Source organism: Orycteropus afer, unplaced genomic scaffold (assembly GCF_000298275.1).
Source record: "Orycteropus afer afer isolate SDZICR_OR568_19922 unplaced genomic scaffold, OryAfe1.0 scaffold00024, whole genome shotgun sequence".
NCBI lineage: Eukaryota > Metazoa > Chordata > Mammalia > Tubulidentata > Orycteropodidae > Orycteropus > Orycteropus afer.
The window spans coordinates 3,243,569-3,260,554 of record NW_006921611.1 but is presented as its reverse complement, the minus strand read 5'-3'; positions in this window follow the sequence as shown (position 1 = coordinate 3,260,554).

Sequence of the window (16,986 nt, the reverse complement as noted above, 5' to 3'; positions counted from 1 at the left end):
ATGTCACCACAGTAGGACAAACCGACAGACAAGTTTGTCCTGCTGCAGATTGTAGTCTTTAATATTCATCAGTAAGTGCTTCAAGTCATCCTCACTTTCAGCAAGCAAAATTGTATCATCTGTGAATTGCGAGTTGTTATTGAGTCTTCCTTCAATCATGATGTCACATTCTTCTTCATATAACCCAGCTTTTCCAATTATTTGCTCAGCATACAAGTGAACCATGCAGTGGCTCCTTGTTCTGTTTGAATTACAGCCCTCTGACGTATGTAGGTTCCTCATGAGTACAATCAAGTGTTCTGGAATTCCCATTCTTCTCAATGTTATCCATAATTTGTTATGATCTACACAATCAAATGCCTTTGCACAGTCCATAAAACACAAGTAAACATCTCTCTTGTATTCTTTGCTTTCAACTCTTGTAGCATAGTGGCTAAGACACTTGCCTGCTAACCAGACGGTTGGGGGGTCAAAACCACCCAGCACTCCCTCGGAAGGAAGGTTGGGCAATCCTACTTCCGTAGTGATACTGCCTCGGAAACCCAAGGAGGGGTCGCTATGAGTCAGGGCTGACTCGACGGCACATAACAACAACAACAACAACAACAAGATTCATCTGACATCAGCAATGATATCCCTCATTCCATGTTCTGTTCTGAATACAGCTTGCATTTCTGGAAGCTCTCTGTCAATATAATGTTACAACCAGTTTTGAATTATCTTCAGTAAGATTTTACTTACATGCAATAACAATATATTGTTTGATAATTTCCACATTCTGTGGGATCACCTTTCTTTGGAATACGTACAAATATGGATCTCTTCCAGTCAGTTGGTCAGGTAGCTGTCTTCCAAATCTCTTGGCATAAAGGAGTGAGTGCCTCCAGTGCAGCATCCATTTGTTCAAACATCTCAATGGCTATTCCTTCAATTCCTGGAGCCTTTTCTTCACCAATTCCTTCAGTGCAGCTTTGACTTCTTCCTTCAGTCCCATTGGTTCTTGATCATATGCCATCCCCTGAAATGGATGAAGATCAACTGATTCTTTTTGGTACAGTGACTCTTTGTATTCCTTCCATCTTCTTTTGATGTTTCCTGCATCATTCAGTATTTTGTCCATAGAATCTTTCAATATTGCAACCCGAGGCTTAATTGTTTTTGCTCAGTTCTTTCAGCCTGAGAAATGTGGAGCATGTTCTTCTTTTTTGGTTTTCTAACTCCAGGTCTTTGGATATTTCATTATTGTAATTGGCTTTGACTGCTCAAGTTGCTCTTTGAAATCCTCTGTTCAGCTCTTTCATCTTGTTATTTCTTCCATTCGCTTTAGCTACTCTCCATTTAAGGGCAAGTTTCCCAGTCTCTTCTGACATTTTAGTCTGCTCTTCCTTTCTTGTCTTTTTAATGACTTCTTGCTTTCTTCATGGATGATGTTCTTGAAGTCATTCTACAATTCCTCTAGTTTTTGGTCATTGGTGTTCAATGCATCAAATCTATTATTTAAATTATCTCTAAATTCAGGAGAGGTGTATTCAAGATAATATTCTGACTCTTGTGGACTTGTTTTAATTGTCTTCAAGTTCAGCTTGAACTTGCGCATGAGAAGTTGATGGTCTGTTTCAAATCACCTCCTGGCCTTGTTTTGGTTGAAGATATTGAATTTGTCCACTACCTCTTGAAATGCAGGGAGCAGCTAGGGCTGCTGAAAAGCAGCAGGATCCAGGCAAGGGGTGTGAGACAAGACCCTCCCTCAGAGGCAAGAAAGGCAGGGAGCAGCTGGGACTGATAAAAGTGGCAGCATCCAGGTAGGAATCAGATAAGGAGAGGGTGAAGAGGTTTCCAACAGCTAAGGGGGATGAACTTGTCTGTCAGTTTATCTTACTATTGTGGCTTGGGTGTTGCTGGGAGGCTGAGGCTGTGCCACTGGTATTTCAAATGCAAGTAGGGCTGCTCATAGTGCACAGGTTTCAGTGCAGATTACAAACTGAGACAGACTAGGAAGAAGAAAGAAGTCATCAACTTCTCAAATAATTATCCAGGGGAAACTTTATGAATAGCATTGAAACACTGTCTGATACATTACTGGGTGACTTTATGAATAGCCTGGAAACATTGTCCAACACAGTGAAGGAAGTTGAGACTCTTAGGTCAAAAGGCACTCAAAATATGAATGGGAAAGAGCTGCCTCATCATAGTAGAACCAACTTTAATGATATGGATAAAATAAAGCATTCGGGACTTCCATTTGCTGACATGGCATGACTCAAATTGAGGAGAAATAGCTGCCAACTTCCATTAATAATTGGAACATGGAATGTAGGAAGTATGAATCTAAGAAAATTGGAAGTTGTCAAAAATGAAATGGAACACATAAAGATTGAAATCCTAGGCATTGTTGTTATTGTTGTTATGTGCCATTGAGTCGGACCCAACTCATAGTGACCCCTCTTTGGGTTTCCGAGGCATTATCACTATGAAAGTAGATTGCCCCATCTTCCTTCTGAGAAGTGGCTGGTGGGTTTGAACCACCAACCTTAATGGACCAGTTTTGGCCATTTTGAATCACACAACCATCTGATCTACTATGCCAGGAATGACAATTTGAAGAGGAATGGCATGGTACTCATCATCACAAAGATGTTTCAAGATCTGTTCTGAACTACAATGCTATCAGTGATAGAATAATATCCATACACCTACAAGGAAGACCAGTTAATATGACTATTATTCAAATTTACCCACCAAACCCCAAAGCCAAAGATGAAGAAATTGAAGATTTTTATCAACTTCTGCAGTCTGAAATTGACCAAACAAGCAATCAAGATGTTTTTATTATGACTGGTGACTGTAATGCAAAAGTTGGAAACAAAGAAGAATCACTGGTACTTGGAAAATTTGGCCTTGGTGACAGAAATATCACTGGAGATCGCATGATAGAATTTTGCAAGACCAATGACTTATTCGTTGCAAATACCTTTTTTCAACAACACAAATGGTGGCTTTACATGTGGACTTCACCAGATGGGGTACACAGGAATAAGATTGACTACATATGTGGCAAGAGGCAATGGAAAAGCTTAATATCTTCAGTCAAAACAAGACCAGGAACTGATTATGGAACAGACCATCAACATCTCATATGCAAGTTCAACCTGAAGACAATTAAAACAAGTCCACAAGAGCCAAAATATGACCCTGAATATATCCTTTCTGAATTTAGAGACCATCTAAAGAATAGATTTGATGCGTTGAACACCAGTGATCGAAAACCAGAAGAACTGTGGCATGACATCAAGAACATCATCCATGAAGAAAGCAAGAGTTCATTAAAAATATGAGAAAGAAAGTAAAGGTCAAAATGGACTGTGGACTTACCCTTGAATGGAGAGTAGCTAAAGCAAATGGAAGATATAACAAGATAAAAGAGCTGAACAGATTTCAAAGAGCAGCTCAAGCAGACAAAGCCAATTACTATAATGAAATAGCAAAGACTTGGAGTTAGAAAACCAAAATGGAAGAACACACATGGCATTTCTCAAGCTGGAAGAACTGAGGAAAAAAAAATAAGCTCGAGATGCAATATTGAAAGATTCAATGGGAGCTCTGGTGGTGTTGTGCTTAAGGCACGTGACTGCTAACCAGAAGTTTGGTGGTTCAAACACACCAACCACTCCTCAGAAAGAAGGCTGGGTGATCTACTTCTGCCTCAGAAACCCAAGGAAGGGTCACTGTGAGTCAGATCTGACTCCAAGGCAGTGAGTTTCATTTTGGTTTATGGGCAAAATATTGAATGATGCAGGAAGCATCAAAAAAGATGGAAGGAATACACAGAGTCACGATACCAAAAAGAACTGGTTGATCTTCATCCATTTCAGGAGGTGGTATATGATCAAGAACCAATGTTATTGAAGGAAGAAGTCAAAGCTGCACGGAAGCAATTGGAGAAAAATAAGGTTCCAGTAATTGATGGAATACCCATTGAGATGTTTCAACAAAAAGATGCCCTGATTGAGGCACTCACACCTTTATGTGAAGAGATTTGGAAGACAACTACCTGGCCAAATGACTGGAAGAGATTCATATTTGTACCCATTCCAAGGAAAGATGACCCCACAGAATGTAGAAATTACCTGACAATATCATTCATATTGCATGCAAATAAAATCTTACTGAAGATAATTCAAAAAGGTTGCAGCAGTATATTGACAGGAAACTTCCAGAAATGCAAGCTGTATTCAGAAGAGGACATGGAACAAGGGATATCATTGCTGATATCAGGTGGATCTTGGCTCAAAGCAAAGAATACCAGAAAGATGTTTGTTGTTGTTATATGCTGTCGAGTCAGACCCTACTCATAGTGACACCTCCTTGGGTTTCTGAGGCAGTATGACCATGGAAGTAGATTGCCCAACCATCCTTCTGAGGAGTGGCTAGTGGGTTTGAACCACCAGCCTTCTGATTAGAAGTCAAGTGCTTTAGGCACTATGCTAGTTTACTTGTGTTTTATTTACTATCCAAAAGCATTTGATTTTGTGGATCATAAAAAAATGTGGATAACATTGAGAAGAATGGGAATTCCAGAACACTTAATTCTACTCATGAGTAACCTGCATATAGACCAGGAGGCTGTCATTTGAACAGAGCGAGGGGACACTGCATGATTTAAAATCAAGAAGGTAGCATGTCAGGTTGTAACCTACACCATATTTATTCTATTTGCTGAGCAAGTAATCTGAGAAGTTGGACTATATGAGGAAGAATGTGGCATCAGGATTGGAGGAAGAATCATTAATAACCTGTAATACACTGAAGACACAACTTTGCTTGCTGAAAGTGAGGATGACTTGAAGCACTTATTAATGAAGATTGAAGACTACAGTCTGCAGTATGGATTATTTATTAATATATATAAAACAAAAATCTTCACAGCTGGACCATAAGCAGCATCATGATAAATTGAGAAAACATTGAAGTTGTCAAAGACTTCACATGGCTGATTCTACAATCAATGCCAATGGAAGCAGCAGTCATGATGTCAGATGATGTATGTTGTTGTTGTTGTCATGTGCCGTTGAGTCGGCCCCAAATCATAGCGACCCCTCCTTGGGTTTCCGAGGCAGTATCACTACGGAAGTAGGATTGCTCAACCTTCCTTCCGAGGAGTGACTGGTGGGTTTGAACCGCCAGCCTTCTGGTTAGCAGTCAAGTGCTTTAGCCACTATGCTACCAGAGCACTGGGCAAATAGGCTGCAAAAGACCTCTTTCAAGTGCTCAGGAGTAATAATGTCTCCTTGAAGACTAAGGTACACCTGATGCAAGCCATGATATTTTCAATCATCTCATATGCATGTGAGAACTGGACAGTGAATAAGTAAGACTGAAGAAAAGTTGATGCTTTTGAGTTGTGGTGTTGGTGAAGAATGCTGAAAGTACTGTGGATTGCTAAAAGAACTAACAAATCTATCCTGGAGGAAGTACAGCCAGAATTCTCCTTGGAAGTGAGAAAGGTCAGACTTTGTCTTACCCACTTTGGTCATGTTGTCGGAAGGGACCGTTCCTTGGAGAAGGATGTCATGCTTGGTAAAGTGGAGGGTCGACAAAAGAGAGGAAGGCCCTCAGCGAGATGGATTGACACAATGGCCACGGTGATGAGCTCAAGTATAGCAGGGATCATGGAGCTGGTGCAGGACTGGGCAGTGTTTCATTCTGCTATGCATAGGGTTGCTATGAGTCAGAGATGACTCAATGGCACCTAATAACAACAAATCACCTCTTGCCATAGATACAGTCAGTCTGATTCCCATGTACTCCATCTGGTGAAGTCCACTTGTATAGCCCTTGCTTATGTTGTTGAAGAAAGGTATTTGGAATCAATAAGTCATTAGTCTTGCAAAATTCTATCATGTTATCTCCAGCATTATTTCTATCACCAAGGCCATATTTTCCAACTACTGGTAACTCTTCTTTGTTTCCAACTTTTCAATTCCTGTCATCACTGTAATCAACACATCTTGATTGTAAGTTCGGTCAATTTAGACTGCAGAAGTTTGTAGAAATCTTCAGTTTCCTCATCTTTGGCTTTGGTGGTTGGTGCATAAATTTGAATAATAGTCATATTAACTGGTCTTCCTTTTAGGCATATTGATATTATCCTATCACTGACAGCATTGTACGTCAGGACAGATTTTAAAACACTCTCTGTGACGATGAATGACATAACATTCCTCCTCAATTTGTCATGGTTGTCTGATTCAAAATGGCCAAAACCAGTCCATTTCAGTTTACTAATGCCTAGGATATCCATCTATATGCATTCCATTTCATTTGACAACTTCTAATTTTCCTAGATTTATACTTCATACATTCTGTGTTTCAATTATTAATGGATATGTGTGTCTGTTTGTACTCTTTCATGTTGTGCCACATCAGCCAGTGAAGGTCCTGAAAACTACTCTATCCATATCATTACGATCATCTCTGCTCTCAGGCAGCAGGTCTTCTGCAGTCAAATTTTGAGTGCCTTCTAACCTGATGGGCTCATGTTCTGGCACTACTGTATTGGACAATGTTTCAATGATATTCATAAAGTTTTCTAGTAATATATCAGACAGCATTTCACTGATATTTATAAGGTTTTCACTGACCAATACTTTGAGAAGTGAATGGACTCTTCCTTTTTCTGAATCTTTCTTAGCCTGGAAGCTCTACTGAAACCTGTCCACCATGCTGGCATTTTACAGCACAGTGGCATAACCTTCATCCTCATAGCAACACATAAGCCATCACAGATGACAAATTGACAGACAAGTTTATCTCCCTTAGCTGTTCCTAACCTCTCTGCACCTGCCTACCTTGGGCATCAGCCTTAAAACAGAACTTCCCACAAGCAAAATGTAGCTCCCAAGTCCTGGCCCACTTACCTCAGGTCTGGACCTTATTATAGAGCCACCCCCAAGTGAAAAGCAGCCTCCCAGCTCCGGGCCTGCCTACCTCAGGCTCTGGCCTTTATAAAGGGCTGCCCCCAAGGGAAAAGCAGCCTCCAAGCCCCAAGCCTGCCTACCTCAGGCCCCAACCTTAATATAGAGTCAATCCCAAGCAAAAAGCAGCCTCCAAACCCCAGACTTGCCTACCTCAGGCCCTGGCCTTAACATAGAGCTTCCCCCAAGTGAAAAGTGTTTTAGTATTTGCTAAATATTTGTGCAGTCATCTTTTTTATTTTCATGTGAAGGTTATCATTTTTGAGGTTACCCTGTGATTTATAATTTTCTATCCAAGTTTAGAACAGTACATTCCATCATTCAGTTCTCTCAACTTCTCTATCATTTAGAAGTTCTATAACTACACAATTTTTTCCCTTTTTTTGATTTGTAATTGTCCTCATTGGTCAATTGATGTCTCTGGTTCCCTGTTTACCATCTTGTAGGCTTATTTACTTTGGATACTTCTGTAAATGGGTTGGTTTGTGGGTTATGTCATCATGGGTGTTAATGGTCAGTTGTTGTTTGCTATTGTTGGTTCTCTGTCCAAAGTACTCTTTTTAGCATCTCTTGTGAGATTGGTCTGGTATTAACAAATTCCCTTAATTTCTGCTTATCTGGAAATGTCCTAATCTCACCTCATATTTGAGGGAGAGTTTTGCTGGGTATATAATTCTTGGTTGGAAATTTTTTTCTTTCAGGGTTTTATATATTCCATTCCCTTGTTTTCTCACTTGCATTGTTTCTACTGAGAAATCCAAGCTTAGTCTTATTGGTTGCCCCTTGTAGGTAACTTTTCATTTTTCCCCTGCTGCTTTCAGGATTCTTTTTTTGTCTTTGGTTTTGATGAGTTTGATGATGATATGTCTTGGTGTTTTTTTTTTTTTTTGGAGGGGTCTATCCTGTTTGGGGTTCGTTGGAGTTATTGAATGGTTATATTCTCATTTTTCATCATTTCAGGGAAATTGTCTTCCAACAAATCTTTGACAATTTTCTTAGTGGTTGTATTTGTCTCTTCCTGTTCTGGAATTCTGATTACACATATGTTTTCCTTTTAATGATATCCCACATGATCTTCAGGCTTTCTTCATTTTGTTTTGATCTTTTTGCTGATTAATCCCTTTCCAAAGACGTATTCAGGTATTTGTTTTAAATCTCAGTAATTCTGTCTTCCATTGATTCAATTCTACTCTTTTGTTCATTGAATGTATTATCTATTTCTGAAATTTTAACATTAGTTTTCTGGATTTCTGTCTGTATATATTGTATCATTTCCAATTTTTCCTTTATTTTGTCATTTTGGTCTTGTATTGTTTTTGGAAATTGTTCTAGGATTTCCTCTGTGTTTTCCTCAATTTTGTCAGTGTTTTCCTTCATCTGTCTCTCAATCTGTGAAGGTACTTAAATATAATTCTTTTAAATTCCTTATTAGGGAGTTCCAATGCTGCTTCTTCCTCAGGGATGTATTCTGGGTCTGTATCATGTTACCTTGTTTCTCTTGCTTCTTTACGTGGACTGGGATGCTCTGTTGTCTCTGAGACATTGTGATGTTTTTGTGTTTATATTTAATTTGTGATTATATGTTGGAGTGACTTGCCCATGATTTTTATTTTCTTTTGATGTTGTCTATGTAAGCAGTGTACTGTGCTCCTCTATTTGCTAGTTGGCAGCACTTATACACCCCATCACCTCTCTCCTTTCCTGTTGTCAGCCTCCCATATTTCTCTGCTGTACTCGGGAAATGAACCTACTCTTAGGTCTCTGGAATCTGAATGAGATGCTATCACTTTAAATATCCAAAATGGTCAGTGCTTGTAAACATTCAAAATGGCTGTGCCCTCAGTCACTTTAAATATCCAAAATGGCCACTGCTTGCACCCTCAGGACAGCCGAAAGTCCACAGCTCATGTAGTCTCCATCCTTGCTGTTTCCTTTTTTAGTCATAGGCCACCAATGCAGTCATCCCTACAGCCCTTGGCCACCAGGGCTGATATTTAAGTCAATTCTCAGGTCCCAACATCACTTGGAAATATTCAGGCTGTTGGTGTCATCAGAGTACCTGACAATCCAGAGGTCTGTCTCTGTACTCACTGTTTTCATTCAGGTTTATCCACTACTTGGTGCCTAATCCACTTCTGTATACTTCTTTTCAAAGTGCAGGGCTCCAGGATTATCTTCCATATCTCTGTCAATTGGTTTCTCTTTTCTTTTTTGAAGAAGGTCTCTGTAGCTTGTCTGCCCATTCTGCCATCTTACTGGAAGTCTGAACTTATTTCTTGGGCATCAAGAGCAGCAAGCACAGTGGATAGCTACCAAATCTTTTCACTGGTGTAGTTAGAAGCAACCATGCCTGCTCAAAGGTGGTGTTCAACTGCTGTACTTTGAATGTCTCTTGCCCTTCACAGTCCTGGCAATAACCCAGTCTCTTGAATATGGCTCCTAAAAGGGCTTACAATGCCTCTGCTGAGTCTTCCATTCTAGGTAGTCAACAATAATTGTACCATTCTGGTTATTGCTCCAGTCCACCCATATTTTACAAATTTGGGTCTGTTCCAAGTTAGCTACATGGGCCATGACCAAGCCAGTCCAAATTGGTTTGAAATGTTGGTACTTTTAATTTAAATACTTTCCTAATATGGGCTCCGATTTATCTGTAAAATGGATGGATTGGATGAGATATATTCTTTAGTCTGTCCCAATTCTAAAATTCTATGACTGAGATTCTTTGATTAAAGCAAACAAATTCCTGATTCCAATGAAAAAAATTAAAAATCACCTTTCTTGTGATGAATATATGTCTACTTTTTTTTATCTCAGCCCATCATCTAGGCTCTTAACATTCTTGTGAAATAGTCCTAGTTGATTTTCTCTTTATTCACTGTTAAACCAAAACCAAATCAAACTCACTGCTGTTGAGTTGGATCTGACTCATAGTGACCCCTCCATGAGTTTTTGAGGAGGGTAGCGTAGTGCCTAAGGCACTTGACTGCTAACCAGAAGGCTGGCGGTTCAAACCCATCAGCCACTCTTTGGAAGGAAGTTTGGGCAATCTACTTCCGTAGTGATATCTCCTCGGAAACCTAAGGAGGGATTGTTATGAGTAGGGTCTGACAGGATAGCACATGACATCACTATGGAAGGAGATTGCCCAACCTTCCTTCCAAAGAGTGGCTGGTGGGTTCGATCCACCAGCCTTCTGGTTAGCAGTCAAATGCTTTAGGCACTATGTCACCAAATATCTGCTCAGAATCAATACCAGATTTATCTTCTTAAATCTGGCTTGCAAACAATCCCTTCTAGAATTCAACCCAGTTCCACCTCTACACTTATTTTCATTCTTCTTTATAAGGTCCACATCCATCTCTTTTAGCAAGTCTTTGTGTGCATTGAGATCCTTACTTTCTTTTATGTTCTGTATAGATTTTATGGTATGTTTTACTACATTTGTACATGGCCTGTGCCATTTTATGATTTTATTTATCTTACTGTGTGTATGTCCTTTTCAACTGGATTGATGATGTTGGTAGTGATGGTGATGGTAAATTTCAGGTTCAGGTTTATATTCACTTTTTTACCCTACAGATGTCCAATTATTCCAGCACCACTTGTTGAAAAAGCTATCTATCATTTCTTCACTGGAATACATGTGCGCCTTTGTCAAAAATCATTTGAGCATATTTACATAGTGCCAGAAGATGAGACCTTCAGGTTGAAAGGCACTCAAAATAGAACTAGAGAAGAGCTGCTTCCTTGAAGTAGAGTTGACCTTAATGAAACAAATGGAGTAAAACTGCAGGACCTTAATTTCTTGATGGGGTATGACTCAAAATGAGAAGAAATAGCTAAAAAATTTCATTAATAATTGGAATGAGGAATGTATGAAGCATGAATCTAGAAAAATTGGAAGGTGTCAAAAATAGCATGAAATGCATAAAGATCATTATCCTAGGCATTAGTGAGCTAAAAATGTACTGGTATGGGTGTTTTGGTCTGCTATGCAGGGAATGATAAATTTAATATTAATGGCATCATATCTATCATTAAAAAGAGCATTTCAAGATTTATCCTGAAGTATAATGTTGTCAGTAACAGGATAATGTCCGTTTACCTACAAAGAAGACCACTTAATATGACTGTTATTCAAGTTTATGCACCAACCACCAAAGCAAATAATGAAGAAATTGAAGATATTTATAAACTTCTGCAGTCTGGAATTGACCAATCATGCAATCAAGATGTATCGGTAATTACTAGTGATTGGAATGCAAAAGTTGGCAATGAAGAAGAAGCATAGGTAATTGGGAAAATATTCTATCATTAAGGCTTTAATGATAGAAATGGTACCAGAGATCTCATGATGGAATTTTGCAAGATCAACTATTTATTCATTCCAGACACATTTTTTCAATAATATAAATGGCAACTATACACATGGAACTTGCCATATGGAATAGGAAAGAATCAAATTACTACATCTGTGAAATGAGGTGATGGAAAAGCTCAATATCATCAGTCAGTACAAGGCCAGGAACTGACTATGAAACACACTATCAAATGCCCATATGCAAATATGAGTTGACGCTGAAAAAATTAAAACAAGTCCAGGAGAACCAAAATACTACTTTGATTATGTTCCACCTGAATTTAGAAACCATCTGAAAATTAGATTTGAGGCATTGAACACCAATGACTGAAGACCAAATGAGTTGTAGTATAACATCAAGAACATCATACATGAAGAAAGCAATAAGTCATTAAAAATACAGGAAAGGAAGAGAATTACCAAAATGAATGTCAGAAGAGACTCTGAAACTTGCTCCTGAATGTAGAGTAGCTAAAACAAATGGGAAGAAATGAAGAAATAAAAGAAAGGAACAGAAAATTTCAAAGGGTAGCTCAAGAATATAAAATATTATAATGAAATGTGCAGAGGCCTGGGGTTAGAAAACCAAAAGGGAAGAACACTTGGCAATTCTCAAGCTGAAAGAACTGAAGAGAAAAATGAAGTGTTGAATTGCAATACTGAAGGATTCTATGGGAAAAATATTTAGTTGTACAGGAAACATCAAAAGAAGAAGGAAGGAATACACAGAGTCACTGTAGAGAAAAATATTCAACTATTTCAAGAGGTAGCATCTGATCAAGAACCAGAACCAATGGTATTGAAAGAAGAAGTCCAAGCTGCACTGAAAGAATTGGCAAAAAACACGACTCCAGGAATTGACAGATGTTTCAACAAATGGATGCAGCACTGGAGGTGCTCACTCATCTGTGCCAAGAAATTTGGAAGACAGCTACCTGGCCAAATGACTGGAACAGACCCATATTTGTGCCCATTCCAAAAAAAGGTGATCCAACAAAAGGTGGAAATTATTGAACAACATCATTAATATCATACATAAGTAAAATTTTGCTAAAGATAACTTAAAATTGGTTGCAAACAGTGTATTGACAGAGAACTGCCAGAAATTCAAGCTGAATTCAGAAGAGGATATAGAATGAGAGATATCATTACTGATGACAATGGATCTTGGCTGAAAGCAAAAAATATCAGAAAAATGTTTACTTCTGTTGTTTTGAGGCATTTTACTCTGTGGATCATAACAAATTTTGGATACCATTGTGAAAATGGGAATTCCAGAACATTTGATTGTGCTTATGAAGAACTTGGGGCGCTCTGGTGGCATGATGCCCAAGGCATTTGACTACTAACCAGAAGGCTGGCAGTTCAAATCCACCAGCCACTCCTCAGAAGAATTGTTGGGCAATCTACTTTCGTAGTGATACCGCTTCAGAAACCCGAGAGGTCACTATGAGTTGGATCTGACTCAAGAGGTGGTTGTTGAAACAGAATAAGGGGATCATCTGTGGTTTAAAATCAGGAAATGTGTTTGTCAGGGTTGTATCCTTTCATTTTACTTACTTAATCTGTATGCTGAGCAAACAACCAGAAAAGCTGGAGTATACAGGAAGAACTTGGCATTAGGATTGGAAAAAGACTCATTAATAAACGGTGATACGCAGATGACACCACCTTGATTGGTGAATATGATGCACTTACTGACGAAAATCAAAGACTACAGCCTTTGGTATGGATTACACCACACAAACAAAAATCCTCACAACTGGAACAAAAGCAACATCATAATAAATGGAGAAAATATTGAAGTTGACAAAGACTTTGTTTTACTCGGATACACAATCAATGCCAACAGAAATAGCAGTCAAGAAATTGGATGACATATTAGACTGTGCAAATCTGCTGCCAAAGACCTCTTTAAAATGTTAAAGAGCAAAAATGTCACATTGAAGACTAAGATGCACCTGATTCAAGGTATGGTATATTCAATAGCTTCATATGCATATGAGAGCTAGACAATGAATAAGGAAGACTGCAGAAGAATTGATGCATTTGAATTGCGGCGTTGAAGAAGAATACTGAAAATACCATGGACTAGCAGACAAATGAACAATCTGTATTGGAAGAAGTAAAGTTGGAATGCTCCTTAGAAGTGAGAATTGCCCAACTTTATCTCACTTACTATGCTCATATTGTCAGAAAGGACCAGTCCCTGGAGAAGGATACCATGCTTAGTAAAGTAGAGCCAGGGAAAAAGGGTAAGACCCTCAAAGAGATGTATTGATACAGTGACTGCAATGATGGGCTCTATCATATCAAGGATTGTGAAGATGGTGCAGGACTGAGCATGTCTATCGTATACAGAGTCAGTATGAGTCAGAGTCAACCTGATGGCACTGAAGAACAATGATAACATTTCTGATTGCTCTATTCTGTCCCACTGATCTATCATTCTGTCAATACCACATTGCCAAAATATTCATCATTATATTATCAGGTAAAGTGATTGCTCTCACTTTATTCTTCTTTGTCAAACTTGTTAGCTATTTTAGATCTCAACTTTTCTATATAAATTTTAGAATAAGCTACAAACAAACTTGTTGAAATGTTTATAGTAATTGTGTAAAGGTAATAATAGATTAATATTGGGGAAGATATACTATGTTGAATCTTCCAATTCCAATAACATGATATATCACTCCATTTATTTAGGTGATTTTTTAAACTTCTTTCTCAGCATTTTGTAACTTTCAGCTTACAGATCTTATTATATCTCTTCTATTCAGTGTACACATAAGTTATTTCATTTTAGGAGAGCAATTATAAATGATTATGCTGTTTTCAATTTTGGTTTTGGCATGTTCATTGTTAGTCTACAGAACATAAATTTTTGTTTGCTCTCTTGTATCCTGTAACCTTTTGGACTTAATTATTTTTTCAAGGAGTAATTTGTAGATTCCTTGGAGATTTCCACATAGTAAAACATATCATCTGCAAATAAAGATAGTTTTATTGCTTCTTTACAGTCTATATGCTTTTATTTATTTATTTTTCTACCTGTAAAACAGCTAGAACTTCTAGTACTAAGTTGAATAAGACATTGTTGCCTTATTCCTGATCTTAGGGGAAAACTTTCAGTGCTTCACATTAAATATAATGTTATCTGGACAACACTTAGCAGTCACCACAATAGTCAGAAGAGGAAGCCTGGGACTAGAGAAGAGGGAAGAAATGGTGAATGCTCACATGAACCAATTAATAAGACTGCTATGTAATAAGAACATGTTGGAAACCTACTGGAAATCAAAAAGAATTCTTGGAGGTTCTAGCAAGATGGCAGACTAGGCAGAAAGACTGCACAGACCCTCTCCAACAAAGAAAAGGAAAACCAATTAACACAGACAGAGAAGATAATCTTGGACCCTTGAGCCTTGAAGGGAAGTATATGGAAGTGGACTAAACCTCAACCAGCAGAAGAATTTTCATGAAAATACCAAAAAAGGAGACATACGGAGCTGCAGTCTGGCAGTGATCCTGAGCGATTCTGACAGAACAGACAGCTTAGAGATTCCCTAGTGGTGGTAGGACCTAACAATCAACCTAAAAATCACCCCGCTAGCCAGGGACTGCACGAAGGACTATGCACGGTGGCTGGGGAACAAATGGAGAAGGTGAAGAGAAAGGTGGGCTGAACTGTGGACTTTTGCTGGTCTGGAGGACGCCACCATTTTGAAGGTTTAAAAAGCAGCTTGACTATTTTGGATATTTACACAGACAGTGCTCTCGCAGATTCCTGAGACTTAAGAACACATTCTGCTTTCCACAAACCCCAAGGACACCCAGGACCCGCAAGAATGAAATGGTACGACATTCCTCTTCTTACTCTTATACCCCACACCTGCTTGGTGAATAGAGGTGTTGCCACCCCCCACTCCCACCTACCTTCTGGGCCCACAGGAACTCCATCACAGTCTGTGTGCTCAGATGGAGCCTGGGTACCCTGCCCTGTCCTCCACTGATTTTTTTTTTTCTCTTTTTTTATTTTTATTTTTTTCTTTTTTGCTTTATTTTTTCTGGTGATTAGTTTGCTTGTATTTGTCTTTTTTTAAACAACTAATATTATTAATACTTTTGTCCTTTTTATTATCATTTTTAATCTTCCCCTACCAGGTCCTAGTTTTCAGCATTTTTTCTTTTCCCTCTCCCTGGTTGAATTTTTTTTTTTTTTTTTTAATTTAAGGTTTTGTTTTTCTTTTCTCCCTATTTTCTCATGATTAACCCCATTCCTTGTTTTTCTTTTTGCATTTTTACCATTTTTTTCTTCATTTATTATTCTCCTCCCCTACTTTTTATTTCTTAGTGCCCTATCCCCAGATTTTGCAGGTTTGCTTGTTTTTTTCTTCTATTTTTCCCCTTTTTCTTTTTTTTGGTTACTGTTCTTCTGTGTTTTTCATCCATTTACTTTTAGTTTTTTGATGGTTATTAAATTGAAATTTGTGTCTAACTGAGTGGAAGACAGCAACAGTCCTCATAAGACACAACTACACCCAGACCTCCTGCAACTTCACTTACTGAGTGAGAGTGACTACCTCCTTCTCCACCAATGGGCCAACAATAAAAAACCACCAAGAAGAGCCTGAATCACCTTTGGCTGCTCTTCACAAACAGTTAACAGAGATCTAAATACAACAATGCCACGATGCCTCGGAAACAACAGAACATCACAGTCCACACAAAGAACCAGGATAAAGCAGTAGAAACAAGAGAGTAGGATATAGACCCGAACACATCCCTGAAGAAGAAGCATCATTGGAACTCTCTGATAAGGAATTCAAAAGAATTGTCTTTAGGTATCTTCAAAGGATTGAGAGACAGACCAAAGAAAACACAGAAAAAACCTTACAAGAATTTTGGAAGAGAATACAAGAACAAAATGACAAAATAAATGAAAAATTAGAAATTATTCTAAATCTACAGATAGAAATCCAGCATATTAATACTAAATTGAAATAGATAAGAAGGAGAAGAATTGATGCGATGGAAGACAGAATTAATGAGATAGAAGAAAAATACCTGAATACTTCTTTGGAAAGGGATCAGTCAGAAAAGAAAATCTAAACAAAATGAAGTAAGCCTAAGGTTCATGTGGGATACCATCAAAAGAAATAACTTACATATCATTGGAATTCCAGAACAGGAAGAGAAAAACAAAACCACTAAGAAAATTGTCCAAGATTTGCTGGTGGAGAACTTCCCTGAAATGAGGAAAGATGAGCAAATATCCATTCAGGAAGTCCAATGAACCCCAAACAGGATAGACCCTAAAAGAAAATCACCAAGGCACATCATCATCAAACTCATCAAAACCAAAAATAAAGACAGAATCCTGAAAGCAGCACGGGAAAAACAAAAAGTTATCTACAAAGGACAGCCAGTAAGAATAATCTCTGATTTCTCAGCGGAAACCATGCAAGCAAGAAGGCAATGGGATGGTATATATAAAACCCTGAAAGAGAAAAATTTTCAACCAAGAATCATATACACAGCAAAATGTTCCCTCAAATATGATGGTGAAATTAGGAGATTTCCAGATAAGCAGAAACTAAGGGAATTTGTTAAAACCAGACCAACCTTACAAGAGATGCTAAAGGG